This window comes from Ovis aries, chromosome 25 (assembly GCF_016772045.2).
Source record: "Ovis aries strain OAR_USU_Benz2616 breed Rambouillet chromosome 25, ARS-UI_Ramb_v3.0, whole genome shotgun sequence".
NCBI lineage: Eukaryota > Metazoa > Chordata > Mammalia > Artiodactyla > Bovidae > Ovis > Ovis aries.
In genome coordinates this window covers 15,999,302-16,021,338 of record NC_056078.1, presented here as the reverse complement: position 1 = coordinate 16,021,338, position 22,037 = coordinate 15,999,302, and the positions used below count along the sequence as shown (strand labels likewise).

The 22,037-nt window shown below is 39.8% G+C and overlaps 1 protein-coding gene across 23 annotated transcripts in view; it reads left to right on the top strand.

The window, feature by feature from the left end:
- The window catches only part of RHOBTB1 (Rho related BTB domain containing 1), a 141,154-nt gene that overhangs the window by 32,364 nt on the left and 86,753 nt on the right, over nt 1-22,037 (top strand). For 12 of the 23 annotated variants that reach the window (XM_060406488.1, XM_060406479.1, XM_060406490.1 and 9 more), the window contains one exon: nt 6,819-6,885. The exons of the other annotated variants lie outside the window; for them this stretch is intronic. The gene's annotated coding sequence lies outside the window, so the exon portion shown is untranslated. The remainder of the gene's footprint in view (nt 1-6,818; nt 6,886-22,037) is intronic. 23 annotated transcript variants of the gene reach the window in all.

Genomic DNA, 22,037 nt, shown 5'->3' with positions numbered 1-22,037 from the left:
ATAGCGTAAATAAGCTACAGGAAGTGAAGGAGAAGACGTCAAAATTCGACTCTGGTGGGACTCGAAACCACAACCTTTGAATAACCACACCCAGGCGGACAGGAAGTCCAATGTGCTATCCATTGTGCCACAGAGAGAAAATGGCCTGGAATGGGTGAATTTAACTCAGATGACCATTATATCTACTACTGTGGGCAGGAATCCCTCAGAAGAAATGGAGTAGCCATCATGGTCAACAAAACAGTCTAAAATGCAGTACTTGGATGCAATCTCAAAAACAACAGAATGATCTCTGTTCCCAAGGCAAACCATTCTATATCACGGTAATCCAAGTCTATGCCCAAACCAGTAATGCTGAAGAAGCTGAAGTTGAATGGTTCTATGAAGACTTACAAGACCTGTTAGAACTAACACCCAAAAAAGATGCCCTTTCATTATAGGGGACTGGAATGCAAAAGTAGGGGATCAAGAAATAACTGGAGTAACAGGCAAATTTGGCCTTGGAGTACAGAATGAAGCAGGGCAAAGGCTAATAGAGTTTTTCCAAGAGAACGCACTGGTCATAGCAAACACCCTCTTCCAACAACACAACAAGAGACTCTATACATGGACATCACCAGATTGCCAACACCAAAATCATATTAATTATATTCTTTGCAGCTAAAAATGGAGAAGCTCTATACAGTCAGCAAAAATAAGACTGGGAGCAGAGTGTGCCTCAGACCATGAACTCTTTATTGCCAAATTCAGACTTAAATTGAAGAAAGTAGGGAAAACCACTAGACCATTCAGGTATGACCTAAATCAAATCCCTTCTGATTATACAGTGGAAGTGAGGAATAGATTAAGGGACTAGGTCTGATAGACAGAGTGCCTGATGAACTATGGATGGAGGTTCGTGGTTCATGACATTGTACAGGAGACAGGGAGCAAGACCATCCCCAAGAAAAAGAAATACAAAAAAGCAAAATGGCTGTCTGAGGAGGCCTTACAAATAGCTGTGAAGAGAAATGAAAAGCAAAGGAGAAAAGAAAAGATATACCCATTTGAATGCAGAGTTCCAAAGAATAGCAAGGAGAGATAAGAAAGCCTTCCTCACCGATCAATGCAAAGAAATAGAGGAAAACAACAGAATGGGAAAGATGAGAGATCTCTTCAAGAAAATTAGAGATACCAAGGGAACACTTCATGCAAAGATGGGCTCAATAAAGGACAGAAATGGTAGGGACCTAACAGAAGCACAAGATATTAAGAAGAGGTGGCAAGAATACACAGAAGAACTGTACAAAAAAGATCTTCATAACCCAGATAATCACAATGGTGTGGTCACTCACCTAGAGCCAGACATCATGGAATGTGAAGACAAGTGGGCCTTAGGAAGCATCACTATGAGCAAAGCTAGTGGAGGTGATGGAATTCCAGTTGAGTTATTTAAAATCCTAAAAGATGATGCTGTGAAAGTGCTGCACTCAATATGCCAGCAAATTTGGAAAACTCAGCAGTGGCCACAGGACTGGAAAAGTCACTTTTCATTCCAATCCCAAAGAAAGGCAATGACAAAGAATGCTCAAACTACCGCACAATTGTACTCATCTCACACATTAGTAATGTTCCAAATTCTCCAAGCCAGGTTTCAGCAGTATGTGAACCATGAACTTCCTGATGTTCAAGCTGGTTTTGGAAAAGGCAGAGGAACCAGAGATCAAATTGCCAACATCTGCTGGATCATTGAAAAAGCAAGAGAGTTCCAGGAAAACATCTATTTCTGCCTTATTGACTATGCCAAAGCCTTTGACTGTGTGGATCACAATAAACTGTGAAAAATTCTGAAAGAGATGGGAATACCAGAACACCTGACCTGCCTCTTGGGAAATCTGTGTGCAGGTCAGGAAGCAATAGTTAGAACTGGACATGGAACAACAGACTAGTTCCACATAGGGCAAGGAGTAGGTCAAGGCTGTATATGGTCACCCTGATTATTTAACTTATATGCAGAGTACATCATGAGAAATGCTGGGCTGGATGAAGCACAAGCTGGAATCAAGATTGCCGGGAGAAATATCAATAACCTCAGATATGTGGATGATATCATCTTTATGGCAGAAAGTGAAGAGGAGCTAAAGAGCCTCTTGATGAAAGTGAAAGAGGAGAGTGAAAAAGCTGACTTAAAGCTCAGCATTCATAAAACTAAGATCATGGCATCCGGTCCCATTACTTCAGGGTAAATAGATGGGGAAACAGTGGAAACAGTGGCAGACTTTATTGTTTGCGGGCTCTAAAATCACTGCAGATGATGATTGCAGCCATGAAATTAAAAGACGATTACTCCTTGGGAGAAAAGTTATGACCAACCTAGACAGCATATTAAAAAGCAGAGACATTACTTTGTCAACAAAGGTCAGTCTAGTCAAGGCTATGGTTTTTCCAGTGGTCATGTATGGATATGAGAGTTGGACTATAAAGAAAGGTGAGCACCAAAGAATTGATGCTTTTGAACTGTGGTGTGGGAAGAGACTTGAGAGTCCCTTGGACTGCAAGGAAATCCAACCAGTCCATCCTAAAGGAGATCAGTCCTGGGTGTTCATTGGAAGGACTGATGTTGAAGCTGAAACTCCAATACTTTGACCATCTGATGAGAACAGCTGACTCATTTGAAAAGACCCTGACGCTCGGAAAGATTGAAGGCAGGAGGAGAAGGGGATGACAGAGGATGAGATAGTTGGATGGCATCACCGACTCAGTGAACGTGAGTTTGGGTAAACTCCGGGAGTTGGTGATGGACAAGGAGGCCTGGCGTGTTGTGGTCCATGGGGTCTCAAAGAGTCAGACACGACTGAGCGACTGAACTGAACTGAACTGAAGCTACAGGAATATATTTACAGCACAGGGGCATTATACTCATTATGTTGTAATATTCCATAATGGAGTATAATCTGCAAAGATACTGAATCAGTATGCTGTACACTTGAAACTAATATAATATTGTAAATTAAATATACCTCAATTGAAAAAGAGAGAGCAAAGGACAAAAAAGACTGTTCTGTACAAACTAGCTACCCTGAGCTAATCTCTGAACGGGCTTTACAAGATTTTCATTGACTCATCACAACAGTTCTTTGAAGTTTTACCAAAATACAAAGTTCCTCATATATTCTGGGAATTTTCTTTTTTTTTTGGATATTGACTTTGTGTGTCCATGAATATTTTTACAATGAGTTATTCAGCTCTTGACAGATTATTTTTTGTGTTGCTTGGTCCAACTGCAGTTTGGATGATACAGAATGAACAGAGAAAACCACAGCATTAATCTTGAACGGTGAAAGCCCTATTTGTATTGTGACACAAATGTAAATGTAAAGCAAGCAGAAAATAAAAGGCTAAGTAAGCTCTTTTCTGAGCTTAGTACTGTTAGAAAATATTTAACTCGTTGCTTGGTAGCTTTTCTATTTTGTGTGCTATCAGTGCAAAAAGAATTATACTAGGGTCAACAATGATTAAAAACTTTACAGTAAATTACTTTTATCAAAATTTTACTAGTTTCTAGGGTAAATGTGCAGCACTGAACTTAATTACCAAGATCCATGAAATGTAGAATTAATATTCAATATGGGTCTGAATTGTATTGATTAGCATATATTTTATACAATGCACTAAAAGAAAAATATGTTATCATTAATATTTGTTGTCTGTTGAATAAATTCTTAGCTTGTGGATGGAATAGTGGGTTTATATACCTAAAGAGGATAGCATTTGGTTGTGCCAAATACAAGCTGTGTCTACCACTCACATCAACTAGACCGCACTGTACCTGAAACTAGGCAGCATCTTCTATGCAATGAGCATGACCGGACCAACAAAACCTATGACTTTTCTTTATTATAGCACTAAGATAAAGATTGTTATTAACTATAAGAGGCAAAGGGTCACTGATCACAATGACATTCTGCTAAATGACAGACCACAATCCATAGCCTTGAGTGATCCCTCTGCCGGATAACACCTAGAAACCACACTGAGATTTGGTTTCCAGGTGGTGGTTTTACCTAGTTGGCCTTAGACGTGTCAATCAAGCACTTGTCTCAGTTTGCCAATTCCCTCCTTGCTGACATCAGAACTGAGATGGCTAAAAATGTGTGAAGTCCCGTAGCCTACTCTCCAGGGCTTTCACCTTGGGATGGCAGGAGGGCTTATAAGGTCTCTATTACTCGATTGGCACAGCCCCTAAGACTACAGCTGAAAAGTGACCCAAACAAGGTACATTAAGGTGATTGTCTAACAAATGGTTAGTAAACAACTCTAGCACTAAAGACTCCCAAGGTTAAGGGGGACCTTAAAGGTCATGAATGACTATTTTACACTCTTCTGATGACTCAAGTGACATTCAAAAACCACTGGTGATAGGAATCTCTTGGCTTCCCAGCTTCAGGCAGTTCTAGTTGATACTCATCAAATTTCCCCCTTACTGGTCCTAGATGTAACCGTTGGCACTAATGAAATGTTTACTTCCCCTCCAATACCCTGACAAGCTCCTTTCTAATGCTTCCTCATTCTCTTGGGTTTCCTTCCTTCAGTGCCCTAGTCACTTTCCTCTGCACACATTCCAGTTTTGCTTTATTTTGAGAAATGAAACAGAGTCCTTGCATAGCAAGGAGATCAAACCAGTCAATCTTAAGCAAAATCAACCTTGAATACTCATTGGAAGGACTGATGCTGAAGCTGAAACTCCAGTACTTTGGCCATCTTATGCAAATAGCTGACTCACTGGAAAAAAAAACCCTGATGCTGGGAAAGATTGAGGGCAGAAGAAGAGGGCATCAGAGGATGAGATGGCTGGATGGCATGACCAATGCAATGGACATGAACTTGGGCAAACTTCAGGAGATGGTGAGGGACAGAGAGGCCTGGAGTGCTGTAGTCCATGGGGTCGCAAAGATTTGGACATGACTGGGAAACTGAACAACAACAAACATGGGGTATAATCTCATCCACACAGGATAAAACACAATTAGCAATAGCTTTATTCCAAGAACTGCCTTTCTGTTAATATTGAATTTGCTTTTGTGGCACTTATATCTGAGTGACACTTGACATCCCTAAGTGAAATTCCTAAGTGACACTTAAAATTCCTAAGGGCTTCCCTGGTGGCTCAGACAGTAAAGAATTCGCCTAGAATGCAGGAGACCGGGGTTCAATCCCTGGGTCAGGAAGATCCCCTGGAGAAGGAAATGGCTACCCACTCCAGTATTCTTGCCTGGAGAATTCCATGGATAGAGGAGCCTGGCAGGCTATGGTCCATGGGTTCACAAAGAGTCAGACATGACTGAAGTGACACACACACACACACACCACCACACCACACACACACCACCACCACACCACACACACACACACACACACAACACACCACACACACACCCATCCAACCACGTGCCACACCTCCATCCGACCACATGCCACACCTGCTGAACACCCTTCTGAGTTTCCTTCTTGTGGCTGTAGATGGCATTTCCTGGAAATTCACCTGGAGACATAATCGGCCACTAGTTTTCCTGCTGGGACTCAGATGGAGCCAAATTTGAATTGTTTGGTGCGAAGGAGGGAGAGCAGAAGTGTGAGGGCCTGAAGGAACCTGAGAAGAAGGTGATTCGGGATATGGAGGAAGAGAAAGGGAGAGAGGTCTCCAGCTCAGTCCCTTGAGGGCCCCCCTTTCTGTGCCCCCACAACTGGAGTCCCTCTGTTCCCTCCTTTTCCCCTCTAGGGCCGAATTCTCTCAGAACCTGGCCCCTCTTCTGCTAGCATAATCTAACCTGCACTTCTCCCTTCATCAGCCCCTGAAATTTAAGCCAGAAGGAAAAGAGATTTTCAGGAGAAACAGCTTCTAAAGACAAAGCAGTAGATGATGACGGCCAAATCTCATATTTCAATAAAACCCTGGCCACTGAGATAATTCGAAAGAATTATAGGAATGCCAACATTATTTCTTTGCCCCAAGATTGCCATCATTTCTAAGGGATGAAGAAAAAGTGGGACAAAGTTCCCACCAGTGACAACCCTTGAAGGCATCTAGAATACATTCTCTTACATTCTCTTTGCTCATCTTTTCCCTCTTAGCAACAGTGTAGTCTGTCATTTCCATTTCAAAGTTACAAACAAAGAAAACAGAAATCTCACAAGTCTGTTCTCTTTCTCATCTATCCACATAACCATCCCCTCTAAGCTGCGGGTTCATCTTTTACTGGAACATTCTGCTCCTTGAACTTAAAGAGCAACGTGTGTGTCCTGAGTTTTTTTTTTAATTGACCTCAGATCATTTGGGGGTTTTCTTTTGTATCGATCACTCCCTCGCCTGCACGGCTCATCACCGGAATCTTCCCCAATCCACTTCTTAGCGTTCCAGCCTCCCATCACTAGTTGTTCCCTTCTCAGAGGAACTGACTTCCCTAATCAGCACATCTGAAGCTATGACACCACGTTGCTCTGTCTCCTCTTACCATGCTTTATTTTTCTTAAAAGCCTGACTGCAGCCTAGAATTAAAGATGTGCTTAATTTGTTTTCTTTCTCCCCTACTAGAATATCAGCCCTATATGAACAAGGATGTGCTTTGGTCCACATCTGTGTCCCAGGGCCTGGAACACTGCTGCTGTTTGCGAGTTTCTCAGTAAACAGATGCTTAATGAACAAAGCAATAAATGGATTATTTAAAGTAGAGATGCAGAGACACTGGAAAGAATGTCATATAAAAACCACATCAGAATGATGTGCAACTGTATATGGTAGAAACTGCTTGTTTTAAAGTGACTTTTGTTTTATTTTTTAGATAATATAATCGGAGCTTCTCTGTTTACCTGAAAACCATCTCATAGACAAGTTAAAAATGTGGAAAGGTAAAATTTTTAAGAAATTACTCATAATCCTAATACCATAAAAACTGACATTAAGAGCTTTGGGGTTTGTTTAGAATATTTGCAACCTTTTCAATCTTTTCAAGATATTTTCCCTTTGAAATTTTTATGCTATAGAGTTCTTCTAATCTGTCCCCTGAATTTTTAAAAATCTGGTCTCATAAATTTACCATATTTCTCTGATTTTTTTCAGAATTTTTATCCCCATCAGTTTTTAAAACTCTTATTTCTATTGTTCTTTAAGATTCTTATTATTTCCTATGAGTTAGAACTTGATTCTAACTTGATTAATTAACTTGATTCATTTTTTTTTAAATATCAGCTCCCCCATTCATTTCCTCAAATCTTTGTACAATGAAATTGCCAAGAAGGTACATCAATGACCTATCTGATGTCCTGAGTTCAGCTGAAAATGAATTCCAGGACAGTTCGTTAGAGACACCATCAACACATATTTCATAAAACATTCGTTTCATTTAGTCTTAAAACATTATTCTACCATTGTGGATATACTGTAAGAATTAAGGTAATGGAAAAATACTGAAAAGAGACTTCCTAATAAATCTATATTCATTCATTCAACAATTTTGAGGCCCTATTATGTACCAAACACTGTTTGAAGCACCTGATACACCAAAATGGAAGCAAAGAATATACTACTTAGGAAAACCACACCAACTAATTCTTATTCAAATATTTTTGAACACCTACAATGTGCAGGCACTATGCTAGGCATATAAGCATGGAAATATCATAATATCAATGATCAGACACACTTGGGTTTAAATCTCAATTACATTCTAGCTTATAAACTGCTGAATAATTTACCCAGAAACTGGGAACAAAAACACACACTTAAAGGACTACTATTAGGCTTGAGAAATTAAATCATCCAAGATACTGGTGATACAAACATGAGCAAAATAAATTCCCTTTTCTCTAGATACTTGAAGTCTAGTAGATAAGATACATAAAACATAAGCATCTTGATATTTTTTATTTGTTGAACAAAGTCAAATCTAATACAGGACAAAATGTGTTACTGTCATACAGTTCTGTTCTACAGAATGGTAAGTTTCTTTATACGCCTCCTAAGATAGTGTCTTTTGAGTAATGGAATACTCAACAAATGTTAAATGGATGAACAAACAGATGTTATGTAAGTGGCTCTTTCACAATATCATCCAAAACTCATGAAATTTTCTCAAGAATATCCACTTCCAAAAAACCTCATTTAGTATTATTTAAATTCTCCTTTAAGAGTTGGAAGTGAAAGTATATTACTTTCTGCTTATAAAGTAGGATTACAAAAGATACTGTCCCTAATTTTTCAAGCTTTATATCGAGACGGTTGAAGGACCCAGGGGTACTTTAAGTTATATCTCCCATGTGGAAATCACAAGCTGATTTTTTGGTCTTCAAATCAGTGACACTTCTTTTGTCTAGAAATAAGGATCAATTTGGCAACTTTGGAAATGTTTGCACATTTTCCTCCATACACACTGACTTTGTGAAAAAAGACGGAAGGAGCCAGGGTTGCAGGTTTCTGGAACACCGAAAGCTGAAAGTATAAACAGTGACTAACATGTTAGTCATAATAAGCAGCTGTTCCTTAACAGGGCAAGAAAAAACAGGTTTAAAATTCCACAGGAACATCAGTATAGACAAAATACAAAACCTTTTATCAGCCGAGAGGGACTCTAAATTGGGTGACCATAAAAGAGCATGTGATGTAAAGATTTGGGGGGGGGATTATACAGCTATCCTTGAAGTAATTTTAATTAGCTTTTCATTAAGCTTTCCTTAATAAAAGTGAGGCAGCAAATGATTTTCCAAGGTCTTAACTTTCTAGCAGGTTGGAGACTTTGCTTATTTTCCATGTGTCCCCTAGAGGGCAGCGGTGGCCCAAAACACAGGAAAGGATTTTCTCTCTCAGCCTCTGGTGATAACCTCCACTCCAGTCTCGTAATCATCTTCCACTGACCTACCTGCTGTATGCAAGCTGGCAGTGGTATGTCTATTTCTGAATACCTAACTAGTAAAAGCATTAAATACTACAAAAGGACCTGCATGAAGTATACTTTTAAAGAGACTGAAAGTACATTATATGAAGATTGTATTTTATGTTTGTATTACTTCACACATACACACACACACACACACACCCTAGTTGGTCCTTTTTATGCATTTTTCATGCATTTTTGGAGTAGAGAAGGGCACGAGACAGTTGGAGGAAAAATAAATTGGGCCAAGGCAAAGAAATCAAAGTTTTTTTCTTTCAGCTGGTTTGAAACAGTCCAGAGTTATTACTGAATGCCTATCCATCCATCCATCCATTCATTCAGGAGTCACCTATTAGGTATTGCATTTGGCAGTGTGTGGAACAAAGAAACTCCTATAAGGAGCTTATAATTAAGAAAGTGATGCTCAATCACATTATCCAGAGAAGGACAACACAGGAGTATACCCAGCTAGCAGCAATGTGCCATAAGAATCTGCTTCTCTGACACATGGATTTCTTTTGAATGCGTATGAACACCTTGCCTGGTCCAACAGAGCCCATAACTTTCTATTTAAAAGGTGATGACCAACCACCTGAAGCTACCTAAATGGGAAAGGAGAGCCTGAGTGTGTGTTTTTCTAATGCTGAGGTTTTCTTTTTTAGTTAATGCTGCTTGTTTAAATATTTTATTCTGCTCATAGACATTTTTATGCAAAGGGTGCAGCTTTCAAAAGAGCCTTTTTGTAAGACTGCCCTAAAAGCCTCTTGTCATGCTTGTGAATTTATCTTCTGGAAGATAACAATCTTTTTTTTTAATTGTATTTGGATTATTTGCTAATTAAACCTCTCTATTCACTTTCATTTTATAAAACTGGGAGCAAGATGTGTGTAAAGAAAAAGATTAACAAATGCCAGAATTGTAATTCAGTAAATATTTGCTGAGCCATTTGGGTTTTTTTGTATGGAGCAGTGGGTAACAAAAAACGGTCTACCTGTATGACAGTGAGTGGCTGAGGACATTCCTGCCATTCAAGCCAAATAGTGTGGTTTATGTGGTTGCTTGTTTACACAGGCTGCTTTGGCTGAAAACTACATGTATTTGCAATACTTTCTGGGGGACTTCTGCCATCACATTTGTATCCATGGTCTGCACTACAATCAAAGACCTTGAGACATTAGAAAACAGACTTCCAATCCTAACGATATGCCTGACGGTCTAACTAGCCATTTATGATGGTCCAATCCTAGATTAGGAATGATGTATTTGTTTAAATACACAGAAATTGGTGGGCAGTTTAAGTGATACTGCCCTGCAGAGGTCAAGTAACAGAATCATAGTATTGTCAGCATATAGGTTATGCTCAGGATGCCAGGACCAAGCCAGGAAGGGGACAAAATTGTTACAAATGGACCAGAAACCATAGTGTTTTTTAAATTATTTCTATTTGGCCATAATGGACCAAGCCATTGGTTATTTCCAGGGCTACAAAGAATAATATTAAATCTGTATCAAAGGACAGATAAGCATCTAAGTATTTGTCAAGTGGAAAGCTTCCTTAGAACAAAACAGAAAATTAGGATTGCAAAAGACCTAGACATTTACACTAGATATTTTATGAGGGGAAAAAAATACACTATGTAATTTGCTTCTTCCTGAGGATGTGGAAATTTCCCCTGAAGGGTAGAAAACAGTGTTTGTAGAAAGAGTATGTTTAAAAGCCAATTTGGCCTCCTGACTTTGTTTTGCATTTGTGGATTGAGATAAGCCTATGAAATTATGAAATGTCTGCTGTTAAATGTTAATCATTCTTCTATCCCCTACCACTTCTGTGTTCTTATATTTAAAAGGAAAATATAACCAGTTGCGCATATTTTGATATATTATCTGTTATAGAAAAGTGCCTCTTTTTCTGTTGAGAAGGGTTATTTTGAAGGTCAGAGATAGGTGATTTTAATATCAGTTCCAACAAGAGCTGCAGAGATCACTAACTGCATATAATTCATCAGCAGATGTTTTCAACCACGTGGCTCATTTTGAAAGTTTCTACTCAGGACAGTCCTAGCACTGGGTCTCAGGAAGAGAAAAAAATGGCCACCTCCTTTAAAAATATAAACAACCATTACATTTAATAGCACTGTAATACCTATCTGACTTAGAATTTACAGCTTTATTAAAAGCACTTCTGGGGGTTATGAACTGGGAGATTGGGCTTGACATATATACACCACTGATATATATAAAACAGATAACTAATAAGACTTCTATAGAGCTCAGGGAACTCAGTGCTCCGTGGTGACCTAAATGGGAAGGAAATACCCCAAAAAAAGAGGGGATATATGTATACATACAGCTGATTTACTTTGCTGTACAGTAAAAAACTAACATAATATTATAAAGCAACTATACTGTATAAATACAGACTCCACCATCTGACTCTCAACACTGCGGCCATGATGAAGACCGCATCTTCCCAAGGCAATAATAATAATTTCAAAGGTATTAGAGGTGGGGAGTTGGGGGTAGCTAAGCTTCCAGCCCTTCCCAGGAGGCCACAGAGCACGCAGTCCCGCTGTAGTCACTGGAAATTCTTCATGACGTGGGCTGCGACCGCCCATAAATAAGAAAGTGTCTGATGGACGATGGGGACATGGTCCAGAATACTAACATCACATAAAGCTCTCTCATGAGTATGTCCAGTTTGAATATTTGGTCTAACTGAATAGTTCAAACTCAGAAAGATTCTGTGAATATGACTTTCGGAAAAAAGCAGTCCTTTATTTGATACAATATGTTATGTTACAAATGCAGATCATTAAATGTCCTGTTCTCTAAGCAGGGTACTTTGTCCTCTGAACAGCTTATTTACAACCGGTGAAAGTCACATGCCTGACTGTAGACATCAGACTCTGTTTGGATTACTTACATAAACATACTATTTGATTAAATTCAGCACCATAATCAATAGGGGGTTCTGGTATCTCATTAATTACATTCTATGGAAACTGTATGGACGCATCATTTAATTAGATTTCTCACTTAGTACTTATCTGAGTATAGGAAATGTCATCATAGTTTTTTTACACATGGTAATGAAATCACTGGTACATTACCAAGATTAAATCATGAAAGAGTATCTATCCTTCTGTTCTCCTTTCTGCTAAAATTACCCAAGCTTTTTACAGTACCCTACCTGTGATGGGCGGGACATGCAGAATTTCAAAGCTTTCCACAACACTTACCAATCTCCCTGTCAGAAAAAAATTAGTATTTCCAGTCTGTTAATCATCACGGCATTTTAGAATCTAATAGCTAATTCTTAGAACATTAACAACATCTATCTTTATTTTGTATTCGGTATGTACAGTGAATGTGTTCAGTGTTCCACTTACATGATCTTATTTAATATTCAGAGAAACACATTGAGGTTTCTGTCCATTATACAGATGGAGAAAATGAGGCACAGGTCACACAGATGGTAAAGCTGGAGCTAGGACTGAAATCCAGATCTGATTCACACTGAGACCCATCAAGTCTAATCCACTTATTTCACAGATGCAGAAACCACAAGCCCAGAGAGGTAATCTGTCTTTCCAAAGGGCACACAGCTGGGTAGTGGCAGACAAAACTAGGATTCAGGTTTCTACCTGTTACCTTTATTGCCAGGAGCCATCACTATAGGCCTGAGCTACTCAGCTTTTTATCTTGTTTCATTCCTATTGTGGCACAGAACAGCCAGGTTCAGACATGTAAGCAATATCCATTAGCACTGCTGCCTGGGATGTATAGAGCAATCACATTTTTAATGGACTCTGTCAGAGTCCTTCCTTGTCTACATAGCTGTTAAAGAGGTCTGGAGTTAACTTATTGCTCACTTAAAGTCAGCATTTGGCACGGTTCCTCCAGTGGTAGAGCTGGATGTCTGTGGATTTCACTTTCTCCTATATCCCTGAAAACTTTTCCTAGAGAAAGTCATACCGTAGCACCCTGTTCCAGGACTGAGAACCCTGACTGCTTCACAAAGAGCCTTCAACTCTGAACAGCACAGATCTGGACAGGTCTTTTCCTTGCTTTAAATACTCAGATGGAATTTCAGTCACGAAAGAGTGTTAAATTTCATCATTTGTCTTATCTGCATCTATTAGATATGGTTTGCTATTCTGCTAATGTAGGTTACATTATTGAGTTTTAAACAGTAAACCAACCTTGCATTCCTGATCATTTGGTCTTGATGTATCATCCTTTGTTAAGTTGCTGGATTTGCTAATACTTCGTTCAGGATATATGGGTCTATGCTCATGACACCCTTGTCATGTTTTGTCATATTATGCTGGCCCGACCTTGGTCCAAGCGGTGGTCACATAGATATTTACATACATTAAAATTCACTGAACTTAGGATGTTAAGACCTCTTGCTGCGTGTTAATTGTACTTCATTTAAGTACAATTTTTTAAAATTGTTAAGATGGCTTTACCTTGTCCTCAAGCCATGCTGAGGAGAATGGCCTTCAAGGCTTCCGACTGCTTGGACAGGCAGGTAACCTTCGTTACTCCACCTTGCACCATGGCTACATAAGACTATGCTTAGTTACTTAAACTATCACATTCCTTAACACTGTCTGAATTTTGCTAACGTTCTTTCCTAAGCACAGAAGGACTCCTCCAGACTGCTCTTTCTCTACCTGGGAGAATTCCTTTCATCTTTCAATGCTTAACACAAATGCCATTCCTTGTAGGACACTTGCTAGAAAATTCTGAGCCCTCCACAGTCACTGAAAGATGTTGATCCCTTCTCTATGTTGGTATTGCGCTAGGCACACATCATTCTAACACACAAAACCAATCCTGTGAGTGAGTGTTTGTCTCCTCCATTAGGCTAAGTGCTTTTCTGAGTCACTTCTCATCTTTGGGTACCCAGGGCCTAACAATCAACAGGAATACTTGGCAAACGCTGAAAGAATGAATGCTTCCTTCAACACACAGTTGGGGCAAGGGAAAGAATAGAACATGGTAAAGTTGTTACCATTTTACAAAACCAATAATCAAATCAACGTATGTCCCCTCCAAAACAATTTTGGGAGAAATGGAAAAGATCTGGTATAATTATGTCAATGTATTGTTACATTAAAAATTAATTCAATGGAATTTCCCTGGTAGTCACTATATAAGACTCCCTTCTTCCACTGAAGGGGGCCCAGGGTTCAGTTTGTGGCAGGGATCCCTGGTTGGGAAGCTAAGATCTCAGATGCCATGCAGCATGCTCCCCCAAAAAATTTAGCTCAAAACTTGGAGGCTTAAAACAACTGTCTCACTTATTTGCTCCCAGTGCTGCAGCTTAGGCAGGGCTCTGTGGAGACCCCTCCATGTTTGGGAGGTTGTTCAGCTGGTGATGAAGAATCCACTTCCAAGATGGCTTCATTCAGCTGGCTGGCAATTCTCTGCTGGCTGTCAGCTGAGAGCTTAGCTGACGCTGTCTTCTGCTGCTCCTGCTGCTAAGTCGCTTCAGTCGTGTCCGACTCTGTGCGACCCCCCAGACAGCAGCCCACCAGGCTCCCCTGTCCCTGGGATTCTCCAGGCAAGAACACCGGAGTGGGTTGCCATTTCCTTCTCCAATGCATGAAAGTGAAAAGTGAAGTCGCTCAGTCGTGTCCAACTCTTAGCGACCCCATGGACTGCAGCCTACCAGGCTCCTCCGTCCATGGGATCTTCCAGGCAAGAGTACTGGAGTGGGGTGCCATTGCCTTCTCCTGACGCTGTCTTCTAGGGCCTAGCTATTTATCCATGAGAACTCTCCACATGGCTAGGTTAGGCTTCTTTTAAGAATGGCAGTCCCAGTATAGTCCAACTTTGTACATTCTAAGTACTTTCCTTCTAAGTACACAAGCAGAAGCTGCTAAGGTTTTTTAAGACTTGGGCCCAGAACAGGTACAGCTTCTCTTCAACCACATTCTATTGGCTAATACAGGTCACAAGGCCAGCCTCTTCCAGGAGGGACCTCCCCCAGGCAGAGAAGTGTGGTTCATCGGGGACCACCAAATTAACATACTACCACTGTGAAGATGTTACCACATTAATTTTAAAAATGAAGTCACTTTTATTATAAATTCTTACTCTTTCCTGTTGATGATTCATCTTGAGTTTTTTTTTTTTTTTTACTTTAGAAGTTTGTATCTACACAACCTTTTAATCCAGTTATGCTTCAGTTCAGTTGCTCAGTCATGTCCGACTCTTTGTGACCCCATGAATCACAGCACACCAGGCCTCCCTGTCCATCAGCAACTCCTGGAGTTCACTCAGACTCACGTCCATCGAGTCGGTGACGCCATCCAGCCAACTCATCCTCTGTCGTATTCGTACCCTTTTCCTCCTGCCCCCAATCCCTCCCAGCATCAGAGTCTTTTCCAATGAGTCAACTCTTCCCATGAGGTGGCCAAAGTACTGGAGTTTCAGCCTCAGCATCATTCTTTCCAAAGAACACCCAGGACTGATCTCCTTTAGAATGGACTGGTTGGATCTCCTTGCAGTTCAAGGGACTCTCAAGAGTCTTCTCCAACACCACAGTTCAAAAGCATCAATTCTTCGGTGCTCAGCCTTCTTCACAGTCCACCTCTCACATCCATTCATGACCACTGGAAAAACCATAGCCTTGACTAGACTGACCTTTGTTGGCAAAGTAATATCTCTGCTTCTCAATACGCTATCTATGTTGGTCATAACTTTCCTTCCAAGGAGTAAGCATCTTTTAATTTCATGGCTGCAGTCACCATCTGCAGTGATTTTGGAGCCCCAAAAAATAAAGTCTGACACTGTTTCCACTGTTTCCCCATCTATTTCCCATGAACTAATGGGACCAGATGCTATGATCTTCGTTTTCCGAATGTTGAGCTTTAAGCCAACTTTCTTACTCTCCTCTTTCATCAAAAGGCTTTTTAGTTCCTCTTCACTTTCTGCCATAAGGGTGGTGTCATCTGCATATCTGAGGTGATTGATATTTCTCCCGGCAATCTTGATTCCAGCTTGTGCTTCTTCCAGTCCAGTGTTTCTCATGATGTACTCTGCATATCAGTTAAATAAGCAGGGTGACAATATACAGCCTTGACGTACTCCTTTTCCTCTTTGGAACCAGTCTGTTGTTCTATGTCCAGTTCTAACTGTTGCTTCCTGACCTGCATACAGATTTCTCAATAGGCAGGTCAGGTGGTCTGTATTCCCATCTCTTTCATAATTTTCCACAGTTTATTGTGATCCACACAGTCAAAGGCTTTGACATAGTCAATAAAACAGAAATAGATGTTTTTCTGGAACTCTCTTGCTTTTTCCATGATCCAGTGGATGTTGGTAATTTGATCTCTGGTTCCTCTGCCTTTTCTAAAACCAGCTTGAACATCTGGAAGTTCACGGTTCATGTATTGCTGAAGCCTGGCTTGGAGAATTTTGAGCATTACTTTACTAGTGTGTGAGATGAGTGCAATTGTGCGGTAGTTTGAGCATTCTTTGGCATTGCCTTTCTCTCGGATTGGAATGAAAACTGACCTTTTCCAGTCCTATGACCACTGCTGAGTTTTCCAAATTTGCTAGCATATTGAGTGCAGCACTTTCACAGCATCATCTTTCAGGATTTGAAAGAGCTCCACTGGAATTCCATCACCTCCACTAGCTTTGTTCATAGTGATGCTTTCTAAGGCCCACTTGACTTCACATTCCAGGGTGTCAGTTATGCTTACTCATCAAATAAAAAGAAAAAATTTAGCTCCTCCGACCTATATAATATCAAGTTCCCAAACCCTTTTAAAACTAAAACCCTTTGGGTTTCTTTTGCAAGAGACTAGCTCAGAAACTTTGATTTCTGAGGGAAATAATTGTTATTATATAGTGGACAAATCTTCAGAAAATTTACAGTCATATCAGTGTTCTTTCTAACACACGGTGCTTAAAACTGAAATATTTGCGGCTTCAACTTGAATCTTACAAAAATGGTATCAAGTCAAGTTCCCTATGATTTCTTCATTTAGAGGTGCTTGACTTTCCCACCTCCCTAAATTTGGCATTAGCCTTCTTGTGCTTTTAACCACATGTTCTGAGGACCTAATTACTGACTTTATAATCTGATTAATGGTGGGGTCTGTGTCTGTCCTGGCAGAGAAAATACACTCACAAGTGATGTCTGCTCACAGGAAGTCCTTCCCCTTTGCAGCGGTATTATATAGTGGTTATGAATTTGGATTTGAATTTAGACTTAGAATTTTAGTCCTTGAACTCCCCGTCCTAAGGATATGATCTTACACAAATGACTTAACTCTCTATTCCTTGGCTTTCCCATATGTACAATGGAGAGGACAATAGTATCTCACAGGGTTGCCACGAAGCTGACATGATATGAGAAAGCTTGCAGAAGCACTCTACAGAGTGTGTCAGTGGAGGGAACATTCAGCACATGTTGTAATTGTTGTTATTATTATTACCAGTGGAAAAGTTGTTAATACTCTTTGAGGTTTCCAGAAATAGACTGCAAAGTGTGAGATTATTCTGAAATCTTGGGTTCCCTCCCCACACCACGCTACATATTCTGTAGACCTGCTTTTTTAGTATTCTCACTATTAATTAGCCTTTGATTCAGGTTAGTTTTTAGGATGGGAGAAAGAGCGCATGTGAGTTGACCCCTAAGGCTTAGTGGTGCTTACACCATTACACCTAATTGTTTGGGAACAGTTGTAGTCACTCAGAAGAGGATTATCAGCCTACTAACAGATGAAGTCCAACTGAAAATCTGTAGACTCCCAAGATAGTTACTTCAATGTGTTAATTGATCAAAATTAATGCCTAAAAATGGCTATGAATTTAATAACATGTTTAAACAAAAACAGTTTAACTCATCAACTATCATAGTACATATTAATTTTCAAAATAGTCACATTCCTTTGCAAACAACCAATAAGCTCAGTGTAGACATGGGTTTCTGTTTTCTTTGCAATCAAACACTGGACGATTTAGAGTATCTGTCACTAACAAGTTATAGATAACAAATTTAGATGAAGAAAATGCTTACTAATACTGGGTCAGCTGCCACCAAGCTACATTAACTAATTACAGTGTTTTGTAATCAGTATTGCTGGTATATACCAAACTGGCATTTTAAATGAATGCATTTGTGCTGTGTAATGATAGTTGGCAATTATCTATGGTTTGGAGTAACCCAGGACGGTTACTCCTTGAATAATTGACCACAGTGACCCACATGTCTACCCAATCAGGAAGAAGCCTCCGTGCCGTTTGGAATGACTGACCCATGCAGTACACTGTTGTGGTTTTATTAACTGTGATGTTCACAAGTGTGTTCAAGAACACTGTGGATTGTTGATAGTATTCTAGGACCACAAGAAGAGATCCTGGTTAAATAAGCACAGGCAGCTCAACAGAGAGCATTTCCCTCTGAGAAAGGCACAACTAACTTTCACCTATAAATGTCCTGGGAAGTCTTGCAATAAGAAAAATAACTTCCCTTAAGGAGAAGATAAAATATAAAGTAGTTCTCCAACTTACTTTAACATTTATAAAGAAAGGACTATTTCCCTTTTTAACAGAGTTTCATTTAGGGTTGGTCCAACAAAATAAACTTTGTGAAATGCTACTTGACTAATTCATTTATATCTCCTTCTGTTTATTTGTAAATTCACAACTGGATAATTCCAAAAATGCTTCTGTCAGTTTTCCTTCAATTTAGTTTTGCTCCCCTCTCCTCACCCTGTCTGGTCCACTAAATTGCCAGATTTAGCAAATGGAAATACAGGATACCCAGCTACATGTGAATTTCAGACAATACATACTTTTAAAATATGCCCTAAATTGCATGGGACAGGTGAATGTAACTGAGTGTCCTATATTTTATCTAGCAACCCTGACCCCCAAGCCAAATGAGAGCCATCAGTAACTAATGAAACTGTCAGCTTAATTTAGTAATAAGTAAATGGAAAGAATTCATTCATTGTTTGTTGAATATTTTTTTTAAATCTTTCATAATAAGAGAAGTGTAAAGTGCTTTTGGAGGTCACTAGGTCTCTGGTCTTTTTGTAATAATTTCAACATGCAAAGTGTATACACTCTGGACTGCCATGAACTTTGGTACTCCAGGCTGAGGCTTTCAATTCAGAGATAAGGAAACTCGCCCTGGGAGAAGTGACTTGACTTGCCCAAGGAAATTCTCCCATAAAGAGTTGTCAACAGCCAGTCTTGAGTCCTCATTACCTAACTCTCAAGCCAGGGGTCTGAACTCCCAACCAGGTTGTCTTCTCTGTTGAACACTCTAGTTGATAGGACTAGAAAATACCAATTCCAAAAATTAAAAAAAAAAGGTGATGACCAGGTTAATAAGTGTTTTAAATAACAGAGTTAGCTAAGTTTACCATTTTAACTGATAAAAATCAAAATAAACTGAATACATCAAAATACATTTAAAGCTTAAATTATACTGAACATAAATTTTTATCATTCAGAAGGCACTCAAGTATCTCTCAATATCTCAGCCCTCCATTTTTTGTATAATATGCCAAGAGTCCAAATATAAAGAAAATTTTCAGGCATCTTTTAGGTGCCTGTGTGTTTCTATTTGTAAACTATTGTTCAGGGTATATACGCTTTTTTCCCATCGATTTGCCACATAAAATGTATTACTAGGGAGAAACATCAAGCCTAGCAAAAATCAAACAATACAAAACTCTTGCTAATAACAGCAAGTTGCGATGAGTTCATTTCCATAGAAAGCAAAAGAACTATTTACATGCACAGATGGCATATCATCTTTACTATTAAAAAGAAGTATTACTCGGACTGAGGTATTAAAGCATGCTGCACCATGCCCAACACATAGTGGTTGCTACCTAAATATTAACTAGAATCATTACAGATTAAAAAGTCAGGTGGTCATCCCTAGAGAATGTCATACTGAGTGAGCTAAGTCAGACAGAAAAGGAGAAATATCATATGAACATCCCTTCTATGTGGAATCTAAAAAGAAATGATACAAATAAACTTATAAAACAGAAAGAGACTCACAGACTTAGAAAATGACCTTAATGGTTGCCGGGGGGAAGGGAGAGTTAGGGACTTTGGGAAGGTCATGTACACACTGCTGTATTTACAACAGATAACAAACGAAGACCTACTGTATAGCTCGTGGAACTCTGCTCAATGTTACGTGCCAGTCTGAATGGGAAGGGGGTCTGGGGAGAATGGATACATACACACGTATGGCTGAGTCCCTTGGCTGTTCACCTGGAAATGGCACAACATTCTTAACTGGCTGTGCCCCCCAAAAAAATGCTTTGGTGTTAGAAAAAGGGAAAAAAAAGTCATGTGGTCATGGATTCAACTAGAACTTATCATACTAAGGGAAGTTAGTCAGAAAAAACAGACAAATATCATATGGTGTCACTTATATGTGGAATCTAAAATATGACACAAATGAGTCTATCTATTAAACAGAAATAGAACCAGGGACATACAAGACAGACTAAGGGCTGCCAAGGGGGAGAGAGGCGGGAGAGCGATGGAATAGGAGGCCGGGGTTAGCAGACGCAAACGGCTACATATAGAATGGATAACAACAAGGCCCTGCTGAATAGCACAGGGAACTGTGTTCAGTATCGTGTGATAAGCCATAATGGAAGAGTATGAAAAAGAATCTAAATGTATACACGTGTATCATTGCCTTACTTTGCTGTACAGCAATTGACATCATAATTCAACTATATTCCATTAAAAAATAAATTTAACCAGATAATTATCAGTGTCTCAGAAAACAAGCCAGGTGGTTATCACAGTACTTATGATTATTATTCATCCACCCTAGTACCTTGCTTATTATACTTTACTCTTTACAAAACAGTTGTATGGTCTCAAAGTTCCCTTTTGTGAACGATCAATGTAATGTGGGCAGTGGTGACTGTGGAATAAATAAAGCCATAAAGGGTAATTTTCCCTTAAAACTGAGGTTTGGTCTTAAGTCACATACATGCTTTGCAGATAGGACTAACTAGAAGAAACGATAACTAAGGAACCTTGTGAACGTTTTAGCATTCAGCTCTGTTACAAACCATTTACTATGGGCTTTCTCACCCACAGCACTACTCAAAGACTGTGGGAACAAAGACACTACGCTTTCACCAAAACTCCAGGCTCCTTTAAAGTTGATATGGTGAAAGGAAGTGAGATTTTTGTCTCTGACCCCAGGAGTTATCAGCTCATGTTTACAAGCTAAGGGACTGGTCTCCTTCAATGTCGATCCTGAACACCTTTAACTGCTTATATCACTTACGTGTGATGCAGTTAACTACTTGTTCATAAAGGCGAGTTTACCAAGTAGTAAATCATAGGTCCCGTTAAATATTACGATGAATATAAATATTGACTGAGCTAAGGAGAGACTGCAGTTGTGTGCATGGAGACACGTTCTTGACTTCAGAGGAAGGAGTCAGGTCCTCTCTGCTTTTAGATAAGGAACCATTATGAAAGTAGAGTACTGACAAGAAGAAAAAGCCTCACAATTCAGCTGTATTTCTGGGGACTGACTGGTAGGTCTCCTTCCAGGTCATTGGTGTTTCTAAAACAAAGAAACTGTATTCCTTTTAAAGTAGAATAAATCCATGATTTACATGGAGAAGGAAACAGCAACCCACTCCAGCATTCTTGCCTGGAGAATCCCATGGACAAGAGGAGCCTGGCAGGCTACAGTCCATGGGGTTGCAAGAGTTGGACACGGCTCAGCAACTAAACCACCACCACCATCACCCATGATTTAAGCGTTCAGTTCAGTTCAGTCACTCAGTTGTGTCCGATTCTTTGCGACCCCATGAATCGCAGCACGCCAGGCCTCCCTGTCCATCACCAACTCCTGGAGTTCCCCCAAACTCATGTGCATCAAGTCGGTGATGCCATCCAGCCATCTCATCCTCAGTCGTCCCCTTCTCCTCCCGCCCCTAATCCCTCCCAGCATCACAGTCTTTTCCAGTGAGTCAGCTCTTCGCATGAGGTGGTCAAAGTATTGGAGTTTCAGCTTCAGCATCAGTCCTTCCAATGAACACCCAGGACTGGTCTCCTTTAGGATGGACTGGTTGGATGTCCTTGCAGTCCAAGGGACTC